At 45.9% G+C, this 19,638-nt stretch overlaps 1 protein-coding gene across 4 annotated transcripts in view; it reads right to left on the reverse strand.

The window, feature by feature from the left end:
* CTBP1 (C-terminal binding protein 1) overlaps positions 1 to 19,638 on the reverse strand; it is a 210,664-nt gene that overhangs the window by 169,500 nt on the left and 21,526 nt on the right. The gene's annotated exons all lie outside the window — the stretch shown is intronic.

The following is a 19,638-nucleotide window of genomic DNA, read 5'->3' on the forward strand; positions in this document are numbered from 1 at the left end:
GGGGGGATGGGGAGAGAGAGAGAAGAAAAATCCCACAAGAAGAAATTAATCAAGCAGTAGATTATAACATGCACATGAACAAGTGGCTGGGGTAACACTGAGTGTTCAGACCCTCTACAAAGCATAGCCAGAGCACCACTTTTATCTGCTTTTAAACATCTCAATAGACTTTGAGAGCCAAACTCTGCATTACGAGCACAGTGCACATCAAAACGAGCCAAATAATCCACTTCCCTCTCTCCTTTCATCCCTGCCCAACAGCTTTCAACATCAGTGGATAGCATTAAATGGCCTTTCAAGTGACTGAACCTACAACTCTGCTTGTTTCTTTCTAGAGGCTCAACTTTCCTAAAGCCAAGCAGGGCATATTCCAGCATCCGAGGATGAAGATTCATGCAGCCCCAGTGAAATGATAAAGGAAAGCATTCTGAATACCAAGAACTGCCCATTTGCATTAGAATAGGTATCTTGACCAGCACGCCCTGCTTGCTGCATTTGGACTTTGTTAACAAAGTTCCTTTCTTTGTGTTTACTTTCATTTTAAAATGGAGCTGATGTGCAATATTCAGCACGCTTTTAGCATTTCATTCAGCCTCATCCTCCTCTTCTCCTCCACACCTCTCTTTCTTTAACCTCAAACTCAGGATTCTTCTGCTGTTTTGCACAGCGTCTGACTCCAGCTGAGTTATTTCATCCCATCATGAAAGGGAGAAGAAGGATTGATGAAGGATGCAGCAGCCCAGTTTTTCTCCTCTTTACAAAACAAGAAGAATGCTGCCACGTTAGACATTTTTCTCTTCCATTCCCCAAACACATCACTCTGCAGCACCGACTGTGGCTCTAAGCTTGCACAAGCATCACATCGAATCTGACACACATTTTAAAGCTTTAAAAGCTCCGCGGCCACCTGCCTCTGCCTGAGCTGAGGCTCAGTCCTAAACCAGGCTTTAATTTATCACTTCTGTTTTATCATCTACTTCCTTCCCTAGTACACAAAAAGATCTGGAGGATAAGGAAGAGAAATCAGAATATAATGAACATTTTAAACGCTTGTCCTGGTTTAAAATTTTTATCGCCGGTTTAATTTCCTGCCTTGTAGAGACACAAATTCCTGCTGGCCTCCTCCTCCTGCTGCTGCTGCTGCTGCTCTGGTTGTTCATTCAGCACAAGATTTTTCCACTCTAGTCACTCCCTGTACAAAGCTGGATGACAGCTGTAAAAAAAAAAACCCAACCCAGACCATCTGTAACTACTGACCTACCACGGCAAGCGTCGCCAGATGTTTGCTGTCTGTCTACAGCAGCTTCAAAATGTACCCTACAAATCAAGGAGGGTTTTTTTCTCCCCCTCTTTTAAATATTGGGGTTTAATTCTTTCTATTCATATGAAGTTCTCCTAAGTTTTAAAAAATACTCCTTTCTTTTTGGAGGGGGGGGGGAAATATAAACCTAACGTGTTAGCACAGCTCTAAACTTCACCCTCACACAGCTCTCTGACACTCCACATTCTAACACAAAGAGAAGATGACGACATGGAAAGCCTTACCCAGCAAAACAAAAGCCTTATAATTATGGGAGCATTAGTTACTGCAATTACTAAGCCACAACATGAATAATTGTGTTTGAGAAATGCGCCGAAAAATACAAGCACACTGCCCAAAGAACTCCAAATCAGAGCACAGCGCTGCAGATCGGATTTCTGCCCTTCAGCACTTAAAGTGAGGATCCAAGGGATTTCAGAACCCAGACTGCTTGTGTCAGGTATTAGCTGCAAACCATCTGAGATACCATCAGTGGGCAGAACCCTGCTGAGCAGCACACATTTTAGAGTGAAAGGCACACTGCTCAAACATTCAGAGGTTTTTTTTCTTTCAGTTAGGCAGATGATTCCAGTGTTTGAAAATATTTGTAATGCGCCTCTGGCTGTTGCAGTCTGGAGCATTTGGCTCTTCCCTGAGAAAGGAGGAGCTTTACTGTTTCTGAGACAGCAAGACAAAAGGAACAGGGAATCTCCAGCATTTTTATAGGAGGGTGAGCAAATTCTGGGCGCCCAAAGAGGGAGAAGTAAAGATGTCAGCTTTTACTGCAGCTTTCAAAGCAGGTAACAGGTGATGGGCTCAAGGATAAACACAAGGTGTGAGGGAGAAGAACTGAAGGAAAGTCCCTCCCAAACCCATGACCTTCTCTCCAGAAACAGAGAACGAAAAGGAAGCAAAGAAATAAACACTTTTTTAAATGACAAACTTGTATGCTAATTATACACACAGGGGTAGGCTGAGACAAATGAATAGAATAGAATAGAATAGAATAGAATAGAATAGAATAGAATAGAATAGAATAGAATAGAATAGAATAGACCAGACCAGACCAGACCAGACCAGGTTGGAAAAGACCTTTGATATCATCAAGTCCAACCTATCATCCAACACCATCTAATCAACTAAACCATGGCACCAACCATCCCATCCAGTCTCTTCCTAAACACTTTCGATGATGGTGACTCCACCATCTCCTTGGGCAGCACATTCCAATGGCCATTCAATCTTTCTGTGAAGAACTTCTTCCTAACATCAAGCCCAAACCTCCCCTGGCACAGCCTGAGACTGTGTCCTCTTGTTCTGGTGCTGGTTGCCTGGGAGAAGAGACCAACCCCCACCTGGCTACAACCTCCCTTCAGATAGTTGTAGACAGCAATAAGGTGTCCCCTGAGCCTCCTCTTCTCCAAGCTAAGCAATCCCAGCTCCCTCAGCCTCTCCTCATAAGGCTTGTGCTCCAGACCCCTCACCAACTTTGCTGCCCTTCTCTGGACACCTTCCAGCAAGTCAACATCTTTCCTAAACTGAAGGGCCCAGAACTGGACACAGGACTCAAGGTGTGGCCTAAGAAGTGCTGAGTACAGGAGCAGAATGACCTCCCTGCTCCTGCTGGCCACACTGTTCCTGATACAGGCCAGGATGCCATTGGCCCTCTTGGCCACCTGGGCACACTGCTGGCTCATGTTCATGATCAGTACTCCACTACAGCAGCTGCACCATGACCCTTGCAATTTTATTTAGAATAAACCAAACCAGGCTGGAAGAGACCTTCAAGATCATCGTGTCCAACCCATCAACCAATCCAACCCACCCAAACAGCTAACCCATGGCACCAAGCACCCCATCAAGTCTCCTCCTGAACACCTCCAATGACAGCGACTCCACCACCTCCTTGGGCAGCCCATTCCAATGGGCAATCATTCTCTCTGTATAGAACTTCTTCCTAACATCCAACCTAAACCTCCCCTGGCACAGCCTGAGACTGCAACTTCCTAAGAAAGAATGCCCACCAAACCCAAAAGTTCACAGCATTCCATGCAGCACCATTTCTTTTTCATCAGTCTTACAGCAGGATTTTTATGAGGACCAGATCACGTTTCTGCTGACTTCCAACAGGTGGGGAAAGACTATCAGCAAAGTGTCAAATACATCCTGCACAGCCTCTGCTCAGTGAGCCCACTCACAAGAGGATCCAGAGTGGGAACTCTTCTGAGCACAGCCTAGGACAGGCAAAAGGCTGATTTCTGCCCCACCATCAGCTTCCTCTGCATGGAAGGACTTGTGTGCTGTCCCAAATCAGATGACAAAGCACAGGAAACCCAGACCAGAAATTAGATTCACAGAACAGACTGACAGATCATTAACATACAGAGAACAAGGTTGTGAGACTTCATGTTCCCCTCAGGAACCTCAATCTTCAGTTAATTTAGCCATTCTAATATAGATGTTCTTGAAATGAAACGACATTAAATTACTTTTTCCCCCCCCCCCCCCTTTCTACTATCACCTTTCAAAAGATATAAAGTAAGGCTATTGTAACCAAAGCTGTAAGTTTATATTCCATATTCCATTGCCATCAAGTTTTCACAAATTGAATTACTTTCCCTCCCACCCAGGTAAGAAAGATCTTTATTTATCAGGACACTTCATGAGCTTCAAGATGTCCATTCCGCAGAGCCCTGGAAGCAAGAAGTAAAGATAATGGAAAAGGAAACTTATCCAAATTTCACAGTATTTCTTCAGTACAGAACAACAATATCTTGTGTCAGGCAAAAGAGAGGATAGCTTCAAGACACTAAAGAGCAGGAAGCTTTCTTCCCCTCTATTCAGCTCTGGTGAGACCCCACCTGGAGTGCTGCGTCCAGTTCTGGAGCCCCTATTACAAGAGGGATCTGGAAGTGCTGGAAGGTGTCCAGAGAAGGGCCACGAGGATGAGCAGAGGGTTGGAGCACCTCTCCTGTGAGGGCAGATTGAAGGAGTTGGGGCTCTGAGGTGACCTAACTGTGGCCTTCCAGTATCTGAAGGGGGCCTACAAGAAGGCTGGGGAGGGACTGCTCAGGATCTCAGGTAGTGATAGGACTAGGGGGAATGGAATGAAGCTGGAGGTGGGGAGATTCAGGCTGGAGGTGAAGAGGAAGTTCTTCACCATGAGAGTGGTGAAGCCCTGGAACGGATTTTCCAGGGAGGTGGTTTGGGTGCTGTCCCTGGAGGTGTTTAAGACAAGGCTGGACGAGGCTCTGTCCAGCCTGATCTAGTGTGGGGTGTCCCTGCCCATGGCAGGGGGTTTGGAACTAGATGATCCTTGTGGTCCCTTCCAACCCTGATTGATACTATGATTCTATAAGTGAAATGCCACATTAAAATGCTGTCAGAGGACTTAGCTTCACCTTGACATAAAAGCAACTCTGCACTGGCATAGGAAAGAAGTCCACATGCTGAGGGCATGGCAAGAGATGGGCTCTCAGAAAAGGGAAGGCAAAAAAGAAAAGCTAAAGATGTAGGAAAGACGTATTCTACTTGAAAAAGCTCTGCAGATTTGCAGCTGAACGCTCCTAGCACCAGTTGCAACAGTACTGGTTCTGTATGCAGCCCAAACTCTGGCTCCGAGCAGCGGTGCCTCACAACAGAAGATGCTGTGCACTACACCCACACACAGAGTAGAATTTTGACCTTCATACCTGATGTGGTGTTTGGTGGTTTGTTTTTCTCATGTTCAAAAGTATTTACCACTGGGACTTTGAGGAATGCCCCCTTGAAATACAGAGGAACCTCAAACAGAAGGATGAGAAAGAGAAGAAGAGGACAACAACTTCTGTCTGTGTGTTTCTTCAGAATGCAGCCCTGGCAAGGCTGCTGCAACAGCACTGGAACAGCCTGTTCCTCACTCCTGCAGGACATGATCTGTTCCTACATTTCATTCCATGCTGCCACTCTTTTCTGGAGATGCTGTGACTTATACTGAGAGCTTCTGCAGTATAAACCCTCACACCACTTCCTCTGTACTCAAAACTCCTCTTGCAAAGGGCTCAACTCCATTTGAAAGCGAGTGCGAAGCAGAACAAAAAGATGAATTGCCAGCAGGAAAAAAGCATAAGGTCAAACTTTCTGTGCAAAATTTGAGGTTATTCCATCTTGTCTTACAAAAATTAATGCTGAATTAATAAGAATATATATAATTATATCTGCCTGTCAGGCAATTTATCTCACCATTAAGTGAGGTTAAGCCTCTTTGCCTTACCATTAGATGTCAGCACAGTCTAAGAGAAACTGTACAGGGAGCTTCAAGATCCAATAAATTAATCAGAAAAGTGAAGCAATTACTGAGTTAGACACCAAAAAAGAATGTTAGATCCTACTCAGAAAAGGGCTAGAACTCCAAACACTATCATGGCATTACCTAAGATATATCTATCCCCCAAAAGGATGGAGGGCTTAGAAAATGCCAGGATAGGCATTAAGGAGGGTGAAAAAGGAGAACACACAGTGGTAACTCCCCAGCCTGAGCAGGACACAACTCTGGGGAGTACAACAAACACGTGAAACTCTGTGTCTCAGTGGCACAGAAAGTCATGAGCCAGCACACTAACAGCAGGAGGCTTCGGCACCCAGTCTGCAATGAAACTGTAAAAGCTGGAGTCACAGCTATTGTGGACACCAAAGCTTTAAGTGGCTTTTCAAAGGAATTACAGAAGGTTATGGAAAACCCATCAGTGGTCACTGATGGTAATGGCCGTGGTGCAAAGCCACCTCAGAAATCCATAAGCTGGTAAACACCAAAGGTAAGAAAGATGCCAGTGCCTGCTTGCTTTGCTCTCACCCAGCGATCACTGTGCTGTGCTGACCATTCAGCAGCTGCCATCAAGGGAGATGCTTCCTGAAGAGCAGGAGCAGAGCAAACACAACGCTTTCCTTAAGCATCCACTAGTGACCACGGGGCAGATGGGCCTGCAGCCGCTCCTGACACATGAGCACACTGTACATCCTTAGGGATTGCAGAGGCATTCTAGGAAATGAACTGATCCAGCCATATAGAAAGTGATGTCCACGGATGCACAAGAAACATCCCAACACGAAAGTAAAACAAGTTAGTGGCATTACACCTAAAAGATGCTGCTGGACCCATCAAGCTGACAGGCTGTCCAAGACAGATCATGTGAGATAGCTACAAACATCATGAGCACCACTAACTGCCTGGGCCATAGGCTCCACCAGAGTGTATGGCCAACTCTTGCAGCGTCCTTCACTGCTGGCTGGTTTTGCTTAATGGTCAGTTCAGGTTAGACTTCCAGGCATCAGCTCTGCCTGGCAGATGGAAGAAGTCCCTAGTGTTGTCTCCACAGGTACCACTTCAGTATCACCAAGCTACGCCTCAATCTACCAAGCTCCTAGTAAGTCTTGTGTCTGATTCTACACTGTGTCCAGACTTTGGAGTCTGAAATCCAACAGCAAGTTACCGAAGTGCCAGAACAAGACCAAGCCTTGCAGGAGCACTCACATCTGTGTCCAATGCAGAAGAACCTTTGCTGCTCTCCAGTCCTTGGAGACAGTCTGGGACCACCCCTAAGATGGAAAGACTTTCTCCTTGGTTCAGCAGTTTATTCATCTCCAATGCAAGGCCCCTGCTTTCTAGGGCAGGGATGCTGCCCTGCGAGCACAACCCAGCCTCACGTTCTGTATTTATGACCTAAACTCGGGCCAGTTTGACAGGGCACGGCTTATCAAAGCAAACTCGACTGCCCTGCAGCACTTCCACCTCCTTTCTTTCAGCTGCATCAGCAGGTTTTGCTGTGTTTATCAGTGAAGGGGTTTTCCTGTTGAAAAAAAACCCAACCCCAAACATTCAAAATAGCCCCAAGAAAGCCCCTTGTCAGCATGCCACTGGAAACAAAGCTATAGGCTCCTGACCTATTGTCCACTAGTTTTTAACACTGTGGATGGCTCTTTTGTGCTCTTCTATGTTTTGAATCAATTAGTACCAAATAAAACATCCTCCAAAATGTAAACATTTAATACCCCTGAGCCTTTTATGGCACGGGAACGTTGCAGTGATGATTGCACAGCCACAACAGTGCTGCATTTTACCAAGCAAAATCCCAGAAGTAGGGAATACATTCCACTGATTGCTAATGGACTTAGCCTGCAAAATGGTTAAGCACTGTTCTAGCACTGTATCTATGCCATTTTATGGAAGAAAAACGTACTAAGATAGCATGTTGCTAGTTAAGCCTCTAGTTTCCAGGCCATTCTCACATCCCTCTGCCATTCTCATTCACTTGCTCACAACTGCGTCTGCATTTTGATCAGTTACTACTTCTCACCAATTAAGACAGCAAACAAAGCAAGGAGCCAACAAAGTCTTTGCCTTTAAAATCCTCTTAAAACCACTAGCTTAAACCAAAACCAAACAGTGGTCTGCATGTAAAGCACCAACAGAGCTGAGTACATCTTATGGTCACATGGTAAGCATTTGCATCTTTATGGATTAATTTGTTGTACACAAAGCCATTTTCACAGAATCACCAAGGTTGGAAGAGACCTCAAAGATCATCAAGTCCAGCTTGTCACCACAGACCACCACAGACAGGAGAAGTGTGGCTAGCAGGTCGAGGGAGGTGATCCTCCCCCTCTACTCAGCCCTGGTGAGACCCCACCTGGAGTACTGTGTCCAGTTCTGGAGCCCCTATTACAAGAGGGATGTGGAGGTGCTGGAACGTGTCCAGAGAAGGGCCACGAGGATGATCAGAGGGCTGGAGCACCTCTCCTATGAGGACAGACTGAAGGAGTTGGGGCTGTACAGTCTGCAGAAGAGAAGGCTCCGAGGTGACCTAATTGTCGCCTTCCAGTATCTGAAGGGGGCCTACAGGAAGGCTGGGGAAGGACTTCTCAGGATATCAGGTAGTGATAGGACTAGGGGGAATGGAATGAAGCTGGAGGTGGGGAGATTCAGGCTGGATGTGAGGAGGAGGTTCTTCACCATGAGAGTGGTGAAACCCTGGAATGGGTTGTCCAGGGAGGTGGTCGAGGCCCCGTCCCTGGGGGTGTTTAAGAGCAGGCTGGATGAGGCTCTGGCCAGCCTGATCTAGTGTGGGGTGTCCCTGCCCATGGCAGGGGGGTTGGAACTAGATGATCCTTGTGGTCCCTTCCAACCCTGAATGAAACTATGAAACTATGAAACCTCATGACTAGACCATGGCACCAAGAGCCATGTCCAATCCCCTCTTGAACACCTCCAGGGATGGTGACTCCACCACCTCCCTGGGCAGCACACTGCAATGGCCAACAACTCTCTCTGGGAAGAACTTTCTCCTCACCTCAAGCCTAAACTTCCCCTGGTGCAGCTTGAGACTGTGTCCTCTTGTTCTGGTGCTGGCTGCCTGGGAGAAGAGACCAACCCCCTCCAGGCTACAACCTCCCTTCAGGGAGTTGTAGACAACAATAAGGTCTCCTCTGAGCCTCCTCTTCTTCAAACCAGGCAAAAGTGTATTTAGCTTAATAGTGGTGAAGTCTGCATCGATGGAGCATGGGAAGCAGGGCACTCATGCCCTCGAAGGCCAGGCACAAGTTAGCCTTGCTTTGACTGCTGCTGTTATTGCTCCAGCAGTTGTTCAGTGACTGCCACAGAAGATAAAGACCCTGCAACCTCTTCCTGACTCATTTCAATGTAACTGAAGCTCACCCTACACATAATTAGATTTGAAAACGTAAACGTTTTTGCTTGAATAAATAGCATCAGGAGTGCAACCCTCAGAGTGCATTTCCAATTATGTTAACAGTTCAAAACAAATGAAAAACTGTCCTTTGAAGAACCAAGTCATGAAGCACACCAAAAGGTACAAGCTGTGCTTTTGTTGTCTCCGAGAGCGCTGCCTATCTGGGCTGAGATTGTCAGCTTTGCAGTGTCTACAGCTACATGAAAATTATCTGTATAAAGGGACTAAAATGTCAAATTCTGAATTATCTGATAATTCTACAACAGATGGCCTAAAATATTAGTGATTCAGTTGTTGCTGGCATTGGGTCAGTTCTTTACTTGTTAATTAAGGACCTTCATTTTGAACTATTATTTCGCTATGAAATGCCCACGGGGGGGGAAAAAAAAATGAGAAACTTCATGGCTGAAGATTTTGTAAGGCTTGCTCTCCATTTGTGCAAGAATCTCCAGTCTGGCAGATTAACAGAATTCCAGTTTGGAGGGGGAACAAAAAACAAACAAACAAAGAAAAAATATATAGAGAATAGAATTAACCAGGTTGGAAAAGACCTTCGAGATCATCAAGCCCAACCTATCACCCAACAGCATCTAATCAACTAAACCATGGCACCAAGCACCCCATCCAGTCTCTTCCTAAACTCCACCACCTCCCTGGGCAGCACATTCCAATGGCCAATCTCTCCTTCTGCGAAGAATTTCTTCCTAACATCCAGCCTAAACCTCCCCTGGCGCAGCTTGAGACTGTGTCCTCTTGTGCTGGTTGCCTGGGAGAAGAGACCAACCCCCACCTGGCTACAACCTCCCTTCAGGTAGTTGTAGAGAGCAAGAAGGTCTTCCCTGAGCCTCCTCTTCTCCAGGCTAAGCAACCCCAGCTCCCTCAGCCTCTCCTCACAGGGCTGTGCCCCAAACCCCTCCCCAGCTTTGTTGCCCTTCTCTGGACATGTTCCAGCAAGTCAACATCTTTCCTAAACTGAGGGGCCCAAAAACACACAAAACCCCCAAACCTAAAACTTCCACTGCCTGTTGTCTTCATATCTAGCTTCTGCCTGAAGTAAATGCTGGCAGCATGCAAGTGCATACTATCTGAGGACAAGCACTAGGAGCAAGCCCTCAAATAACCTAAGGTTTGTTCCACGAAGCATCAGTTTGTTATCTGATGCTTGGAAATCTGCAAGAGCACACACGGGTTGGGCAAGGGTATGGTGGAGTATTAATCAACTCCATACATGTTAATAGACTTTTGAATGGGAAAAAAAAGAAAAGAAAATTACAGCTCAACAATCCCAGAATCCCAGCATGGTGGGGGGCAGAAGGGACCTCTGGAGATCATCCAGTCCAAGCCCTGTGCTCAAGCAGGGGCACGCACATCAGCTTGCCCAGGATCACAGTGTCCAGGTGGGTCTGGAATCTCTCCAGAGGTGACTCCACAACCCCTCTGGGCAGCTTGCTCCAGGACTCCAGCACACTCCCACCAAAGAAATTTCTCCTCAACTTCAGAGGGAACCTCCTAGGTTCCAGTTTGTGCCCACGCTGCCACTTGTCCTGTCACTGGGCACCACTGAGAAGAGTCTAGCCCCATCCCCTTGCCCCTACCTTTTAGCTCTTGCTCAGCCTTAAGAAGATCCTTCCAGGCTGCTCTTCTCCAGGCTGAAGAGCCTCAGGCCTCTTAGCCTTTCCTCCTCACAGAGATGCTCTACACCCTCAGCAGCTTTACAGCCTCCACTGGACTCTATCCAGCCGTTCCCTGTCTCTCTTGAACTGGGGAGCCCAGAACTTCATTCTTTTACCTCCCATCAGATGTGCAAGCCATGAAAAATAAGCACCCAGGCAGTAATCAACCTTGCTCATGCATCTTTACACATAAGCTACAGTTACTTTGCTTTAATAAAAGCAAATTGGAGTTTCAATGGGTAGGAGATTGTTGAGTACCAGGGCAGCTGGGGATACTGACTGCTGAGCAGCTGTTAAGCTGTTCATCTGCAATAACCCCAGTTTATATTCGATGTATAACATATAAAAAAAAACCCCAAACCATAATGAAAAAAACTTGGGAGGCCATCAGCCCAACACCTCAGCTGGCCATTTCTGCAGCGATCAGAACTTTGCTCTCTCGCTGCATAAATTCTCTCAGTGTGGAAATAAAAAGTGACTACAGCAGTAAAAATAAAACAAAAAGGCCTTTACTGTTTGCCATTGATCCTGTTACAGGAGGATCACTGCTCCTGAGGACAGTGTTCCCTCGTGGAGATAAAATACATCCTGACCTCTCCCTCCTCCTGACGGCCGCACTCACTCAGCTGTCCTCTCCTGACAAACCTGCCATGGGTTTGTGCCTGCTAGAGCAGGAGTGTTGTTTTTTCCCCCCCAGGAAAACACCTCACAAATGCATTGTTAATTCTTTCAGTGATTATTTTTTTCCCCCACCTCCCATTCAGAAAACAAAAAGTGAAGCACATTTGATGTTTACCTTTTGTCCCATCTTGCTTCCCACCACCCTGTTCCTCTCAGCTCCAAACACCTGACCGGCGCGACACCGTCAAAGGGTGTTCTCTTTGTGACCCTGGGGCAGTAATGCTGAACGCTGCCCACGGCCACAGCATACAGAACAGCCCCTGGCACTTCTTGTTGGCAAAGGAAAGTGCATCTCAACGTGGACAGATGAGCTCTTCTTTATCCAAAAGCAGCCCAGCTGTAACTTACTGATTTGAGCAGTTTAGCTCAAATTTACTGTGTCCTCCATGGCCAGAAAATTTATACCTGGCATTTGCTGGGGAAAAGCAAAACTCTGCAAGCCTAGCCTAACACTGGCTTCAAGCCTTTGGAAGTGGTATCCCACTTCTGTGACCTGCTCTATCACCTCCAGCTACATTACCTTGTAAAGATGGATGACCCCTGGGGCTGAGTGTTACTGCAACTCTTGTACCTCTGGACCACAAACCTGCAGCATAACTGAATAGAAATCTCTTACTCCCTGCGTGTGGCACACTTGAAAGTCCTCTTGGAACTATATCTTAACTAAAGGCACAGCCTTAGAGTAACTCCAGAGGACCACAAAGATGATCCAAGAGTTGGAGCATCTCCCCAATGAAGACAGGCTGAGAGAGTTTGGGCTGTTCAGGCTAGAGAAGAGGAGGCTCCAGGCAGACCTTAGGAACAGCCTTCCAGTACCTGAAGTGATCTACAGGAGAGCTGGAGAGGGACTTTGTACAAATCCATGGAGTGACAGGGTGAGAATAGCCTCAAAGAAGCTGGATTTAGATGAGACATGAGGAGGAAATTCCTCCCCATGAGGGTGGTGAGGCACTGGAAGAGGTCACCCAGAGAAGCTGTGGAGGCTCTGAGCCTGGCAGTGTTCAAAGCCAGGTTGAATGGAGCCTTGAGCAAGCTGATCTAGTAGGAGGTGTCCCTGCTCAGGGCAGATGGTTGGTACTAGATGATGATCTTTAAGGTCCCTTCTAACCCAAACCAGTCTGAGATGTCTGAAATGCTTCAGGTATTCAGCCAGTGCACTTGTTCCAGGCAAGGCAGGTATTCATGTATTCAGGAAATGTACAGCAGAGTGCAATTAGGGAAGAGACACAGAAAAAACCTGATTATGGCTGGGCATCATTGATAAAAACCTTAAGGGATTAATAGAGTTCATTTCAGATAAACACCAGTTTTGATGCATGAGCACAAAGCCATCCATGCTGGAGACATGTAGTTGTATACACACACCTAATCATCTACAAGCAATTTAAAGATAAACCTAATTTAATCCACATGCTTCTGTTATAGGCATCCATTCTGCAAGTGTTTATTAGAGCCATTCCAAGTACTTTTTCTCTCTCATAGTTACAACACACCAAATTGTTACATTCCACAGAAAAGAAAATCCAAAGGTGTTTCAGACACTCTTTGCATCCAGAAATTCCACCCAAGATGACTTTAGACTTGTTCTTATTGTACATAAAAGACCTGTTAAGTCATCTTAATAGAGGACTTGTCCCCAGGGCGTCTTCTGCAAGTGATTCATTTCATTGACTCTGATAGTAAAAGGGTCATAAGCAGAAGCAGCAAAGCTGAGATACAGCCCTGAATGTGCATGCTGGGTTTATGAGAGAAAATGGGGAGTGTTGCAGCACCAAACCCTCAAGAGACATTAACCACAGCACAAACCACCTCTATACCTGCTTTTTATTAGAGATTTCACAAATATTTTACATCACAGTGCATTAAGCCATTTCCCTTCCAGCACAGGGTTCTGGAAGTGATGCAGGGGAGCTACACCTTTATTTCACCATCTCAGAACCTCCCCATTCGTATTGCCCATGCAGTTTATCACAGCTTAATTTCAATAGCTGTTAAATATCTGCTAATCCGTTCACTTTTTGTTCCCCAAGCCATGTAGTGCTTTCACACTGCATTCCACAAGTACAGCACTTAGAGCCCCCGGTGCTCTGCACGCACACTTAAAAGCCAGAGGCTTGCACAGACAGCAGTCAGCACACATCGCCGCAACGCACAATAGCAACCCGTAGTAACACAACAGTTGTGGGGAAAGCTTGAGGTTCAGTTTTCAGCGTGAAGAACAAAGACTGATGCTGAAATATATTTTTTTTGATGATTTTTTTTCTTCCCCCCCTCCCCTCCTTTGGTAAGCTGATAGGATAAACACAGCCCTGGAACATTCCGTCCGTGGCAGGAGATTTAACAAAGAAATAAATTGCCAGATGAGGAGCTCCATGCTGGCAGAGGGGAGGGGGGGGGACTTGTGCAAAGGAGAAAAAAAAGAAGCAACAAGAAAAATAAAAAAGCTCTGACATGCATTCAGTCAAAACCCAAACATGTCCTTTGTGGAAAAAAAAAATGCACCTCAATCCTCCCCAGATAAACTCTCTTTGTCCAGGAAAAAGCTCAGAGAATGGAGTGAAGCGCTCTCAGGCACAGTGATGGACAAATAAAGCCACCTTTAAATGCGGCTCTGGAAACACAGGATGAAAGGTCACCAAGAAGACAATGTGCAAATCCCCCCTATACACCTTCCTCTGAAACCTCTGCAGAGTTTTCGGAGTAAAACAAACAAGGACTTCAGATACGCATTCAGGCACCGGTTCTTCCCATATCCAGTACCTGACAAATGGCTTGGGAGTCACAAATTTAATCCCCTACAGCAAATAAACATGATGAACACAAGCAAAATTTTAATCACCCTGCATCATCACACAAGTCCAGATGATACAAACTAGAAAAAACAAAACAGCACAAAACCCCAAAACCCCCTAAACTTAGGCTGCTGCTGATAAACTTTGACTTTGAATCAGTGATACCTCTGCCCTAAACTGCCCCTAAAAGATAAGTGGCTGCTTATGAGGCATAAATAAACACACAAACAGCTTCACAGAATCCTAGAATGGTTTGGGTTGGAAGAGACCTTAAAGATCATGGGCATGGGCAGGGACACCTTCCTCAAAGCCCCATTCAACTTGGCCTTCAACACGCCCAAGGAGGGGGCATCCACAGCCTCCCTGGGCAACCTGTTCCAGTGTCTCACCACCCTCACTGTAAAGAACTTCTTCCTAACCCCCAGTCCAAATCTGCCCTCAAGCTTCCATACATTCCTTCTCATCCTATCACTACAAACCCTTATAGAAAGTCCCACCCCAGCTTTCTTGTAGATCCCCTTCAAGTACTGGAAAGCTGCTTCTTTCCCATGACTGTGTGGGAAATACCCTCCTGCCTCCTCCTGTTAGCTATTGCTACACCTCAACCTTCAAAAGCCTTCATAAACTCTTTGAAAGCCCTCACCTGGGGAAATGTAGCCATTTATCTGAACACGAGCACTGGGCCCCTACAGATCCAAGTCAATTGACTTAATTCTTTACCAGCTACACAGATGAATAATAAAAATAAACTCTTCTCTGAACATCCTGCAGCCTCTCTGAGAGCAGCTGTTACTGTAAACATGTTTTGCTGGAGGCAAATTCTGTTCTTTCTCTTTTCATACAATTCCTGCTTCCCTCTAATTTTCAAGGTTGCTTTAGCAGGAGTAGGACAGCAGCCAGGTCAGGCAGCACTCTGACATTCTACAGAAATGCATCACCTCGTGCCATCAGCAGCTCTGCTTTGGTGGGGAGGCTGGAGGAGATGTGCTACAGAGGTCCCTTATGCATCCACATTTTATATACAGCATCCCAAAATGCTTTACTTTATCTGAAGAATTAAAGCCCACATCTCACTTCCCCAAATCACTCTGTGCAAAGCAAATGCAGAACTTCCACCCTTCTGGTTACACCTGAGGCATGGCACAGCTGAGAACTCAAAGCTCAAAGGGGTAGGAGAGACAGAGACAATGCTGTATGATAAAGGACAGCTAGGTGAGGGAGAGACCTTAGGTTAGGTTACTTGCTTTTGAAATAGTTTTAGCATGTCACAGACTGCACTCAGGATACCCAACAATCAGCAGATTTGTCAGCTCCACTTCTAGAGCAGGTTATCTAAGGTGATTCTGCTGTCCAAGGGAAGGAGGCAGCATTTGTTTTCCAGCTTCACACACAGACAATTGCTCCAAAGCCAGCATTCCCAGTGCCTCATTCTCAGGCTACAGAAATATTTCCCACTAAACCAGTAAACAAATACAAGTTGCCACCTGCCAGAAAGGAGAAACAACTGTTCCCAGCACACTGCAGAAAGAGCAGAGTAAATCTGTTTGTGCCAGGGGTGGTGGCTGTAAACTACTTGTCTGCCTTGGTAAAGGCAATGGTAGAGAAACTTTGCAAGTCCTTGCACTTGTTTATGATGAGACATTAATTTATATCATTCCTGATTAGATCCATGCAAATAGTTCTGCCCTATAAATAAAGTCTCCCTGTTGAAGTGCATGACACCGATACAAAACAAGACATTCTTTCCCTGGAATGTGAGCAGCTGTGCAGAAAATAATTGGGATTGCTGGTCAGGGACTGCTGTTTCCAAGTATTCCCCCTGTAAGCATGCCTTTTGTTATTCTGCTCAACTGCCCTATTGTCTTGATATTTACAGTAAGATATTGTAATTCCTTGATATTGTAAGAGGAGAGCTAGAGAACCTTGTTTCTCTCCCCCAAAATGTCCTGTTCCTAAAGCAAGGATCAGAGCACAAAGCAATTGAGTTTCACCCACAGAACAGTATTAGGGAAGAATCATCATATGGCTATGAAGAGCAAACTCTTAAATGTGCCCAGCAGTGACCCTTGAAGCACTTCTTACTGTTTTCTCTCTCAGCCAATCTTCAGATGTACTTTCTACCTAGTTTATAATCTCACTTTAATTTTCATTCCATTCCTGAAGCTCTGCCAGCTGCTGTGCCCGAATTGCTGGATCAGTCTCTGTTACACTAGATGGGGAGGGGAAAAAAAAGGTTCCTGACTTTGTACAAGTCTGGGACATGAATTAACATTTCTCAAAGCAAAAATTAAACTTAGCCTCTCAGCATGATCAAGCACACTCACTTCCACTGTCCAAGTATCTGGCCTCTGGAAACACAGGTTTGTCTTCAAATGGTTTTGGAAAAGCCAGCACTGAGAAGCAGTGTTTGTTTCCCTGGCTGTAACTCCCTCTTCAGTTGGTCTCTCTTGGTAGGCTCCAGTTACAGAGGTTGCACACTGCAGAGAGCCAAGAGCTCAGATCAATTTTACTGTATACTTGATGTCTGCAGTAAGAAATCTACTTCATCAATTCTGAATAGGAAGTTACAATTTTAAACTACTTATTGACAGACTTAGAGTTGATCAAAAATACTCTAGGTACTTTGGCCTGGAGAAAAAAAAGAATAGGTGGTTTAATGTTACTTTCCAAACAGCAGCTGGATTGGTAACTTGCTGAAAACTTCTGGTCCAGAGAGTATACAGACAGGAGCTGGCAAAATGTCTGGCCAGCAGCAGTAGCTCTGAACATCTCTGCCTTCCAAAAAACTGGAGCCCAGGGCAGGGTGCTCGCACACCAGCCTGGCCAGGAGGTGAACACGTCCCAGGCAGCTGTCGTGGCCATGAGCTTTGCTCGCTGTGAGTCATCCCAGAGCAGAAATGTGGCAGAAGTGCTGGGTCTGAGTGCACAAGAATCCAACATTCCAGCAGGGGAGAAGAAACAGGGGCTAAAAGAACGAGAGCAAGGACAAAAACTGAGCGTGGCTTCACTCCCTCTCTCCTACTTAGCTTCACCATTTTGTCACCAAGCACAAAATCCTGCAACGACTTCTTTTTGTAAGTGATCAAGGGGTAGCCCCTGGTAGTGAAGCTTCTAACTGAAATCACTTTACCACTGCTTACAGTATAATGTTTTAGTGATTTTAATTCTAGTTTCACATTGTTTGGGGTTTTTTTGAAAGCTCCCACATTTAACACCCATGCATGAAGGAGATCAGGGCTTATTGATCCTTTAATCACCTTAAAGCCATAATATTGAGCCAGAGAACCAGCAGGATTTTGCAGAGCTTACATTAAAGTGCATGTTAAACTTCCTGACTGGTAAAAATCACATTGCTAGAACATGCATCCCAAATTCTGCTTTTGAGGCTTGCTCTTACTGTGTCTTTCCAATTATGTTTTATTGCACAGAAAACTCACTTGACAATTAAATCAGCTTAAATGAACATGATTAAAGGGTGCAAACTCAGGCATGCCAAAGTTAGGAGACACTAAAATTAGAAAGTAACATGCTCTGCATTTTTCTAAATGCAAAGAAATACGATGGGAGAGATCCTGCCTTCTCCAGCAAGAATTTGTTTCTTGTGCACTGCTCAGAAGAAATCCCTCCTGTGCTTTTCTCTGGCACTTCCCACTGCAACCCTGGGCACTCACATTCATTTAATTCCATAAAATGGTATGGGGGAATGAGGGGTACTTTCCAATCTGCAAAACAAGGAAACTAAGGCACAGGAAAGTTAAGACCAAACACATTACTAGACTTCAGAGAGCCAACATGAGATTCCCAGACCTGATCTCTCAAAGGACATGACATTGAGTAGTGATTCATATAGCCAAATATTGCAGCCTTGTGTTAAAGTACCCTACACCATTCCAAAGGTGTGGCCAGGCAGCTAATAAATATCCTAGTAGCTTACTGCTGCTAGAAGGAGGTAATCTTCATTCCTCTTCCTTCCACACTTCAGACAAGGGCTTACACTCTTCACTGGTACAGCTTGCTATTTGACCATTCAGCAAAGCAAAGCATACTGGAGATCAAAAATAAAACTAAGATAACCACAAAAAAATTATTAGCTTCTGCTGACTTAGTGAGCTGAACTAGTTTGTGAAGCAGTCTGGCAAGTGAGAGATTGGATGCAGAGAAGAAAAGTGATATGGCTGCAGGAGGAGGAATGGGGTTTCCCCTCTGGGAGGCAATCATGTTGGGTCAGGTCACACATCACACCCAGCCAAGCCCCGGGCTGCTTCGCAATGCAGACTGCAGTGGCTCAGGAGCTGGCAGCTAACCCAGGGTAAAAACAGCAACTACAAACCTTTCTAGCATCTTGCCAGCACAAGGAAGGCAAATTCATCGCATTTCCCCAGGAAACAGCTTTTCTAGTGTGAACTCTAGCACCCACCACTGCTGCATTCCTAAGGACCCAACCACGAGGAGAGCCTGCCTCTTGGAACACCACACACATTGCAGTTGCTGCAACACAAGGGAAGAGAGCTCATAAGCAATCACTTCTTGTGCCACAGCTTTGCATTGACCCTTCCACACACCAGACTGCTGGGCCTCCACAGCGTGCTGCACAGAAACCAAGCAGGGACACCTCCCCCTAGCCCACCTTCCTCAAGGAAGCCTGGCCTTGAACACCTCCAGGGAGGGAGCATCCACGACCTCCTTGGGCAACCTGTTCCAGTGTCTCACCACCCCCACTGCTACAAATTTCTTCCTAATCTCCAGTCTCAATCTCCCCTCTTCCAGCTCAAAGCCATTGCCCCTCATCCTATTACAAGACCTTGTATAAAGTCCCTCCCCAGCTTTCTTGTAAGCACCTTCAAATCCTATTGAGAATATAAACAATAAAAGATGTCACCATAGTGAACAGCAGATCCAGCTCATCAACAGTTACCTGTTGGGCTTTCATTTGGAAAGTTCCTCCCTTACTTTGATGTGCTCTGCTGCCTGCCGAGCCCCCAGCGCCCTTCTTTCAAATGGAGGAATAAAACTGCTGCCACACAGCGCATTGTGTGAAGTTTCCTGCTTGCCACAGGAGCTGTGCCACATGGACAGCGACAGCTTCAGCCAGGCTGCAACACAAACAGATAAATTGTCTCTGGGCAACAAGGCCAGGCCTGAGGGCTTCACTCCATAAATACTTCCAGCTCCGCTGGTGCAACTGTCAGCAGGAATGCGCTGGGGAGCACAACACTGAAACAGAGGCCTTTTGAGTGCCAAAACATCCAACCAAAGGAAAACAAAGCCAACAAAACCACACCAGCCACCTTCTAAGGACAGCTGACTTGATTAGTAAACTTTATGCAACTGAATCAGGTATCAGTGGAGGCTAAGGGAGGAAGGACCACCAAAGAGGGTTCTCCCATGGGAACATCAGAACAAAGCCTCACAGTTCTGCCACTGTGTATTTCTTTCCCCCAGTCTTGATTCAGCATGTGACCTCACTG

Source organism: Melanerpes formicivorus, unplaced genomic scaffold (genome assembly GCF_026170545.1).
Source record: "Melanerpes formicivorus ecotype bairdi unplaced genomic scaffold, bMelFor1.0.p_v2 SCAF_18, whole genome shotgun sequence".
Lineage (NCBI taxonomy): Eukaryota > Metazoa > Chordata > Aves > Piciformes > Picidae > Melanerpes > Melanerpes formicivorus.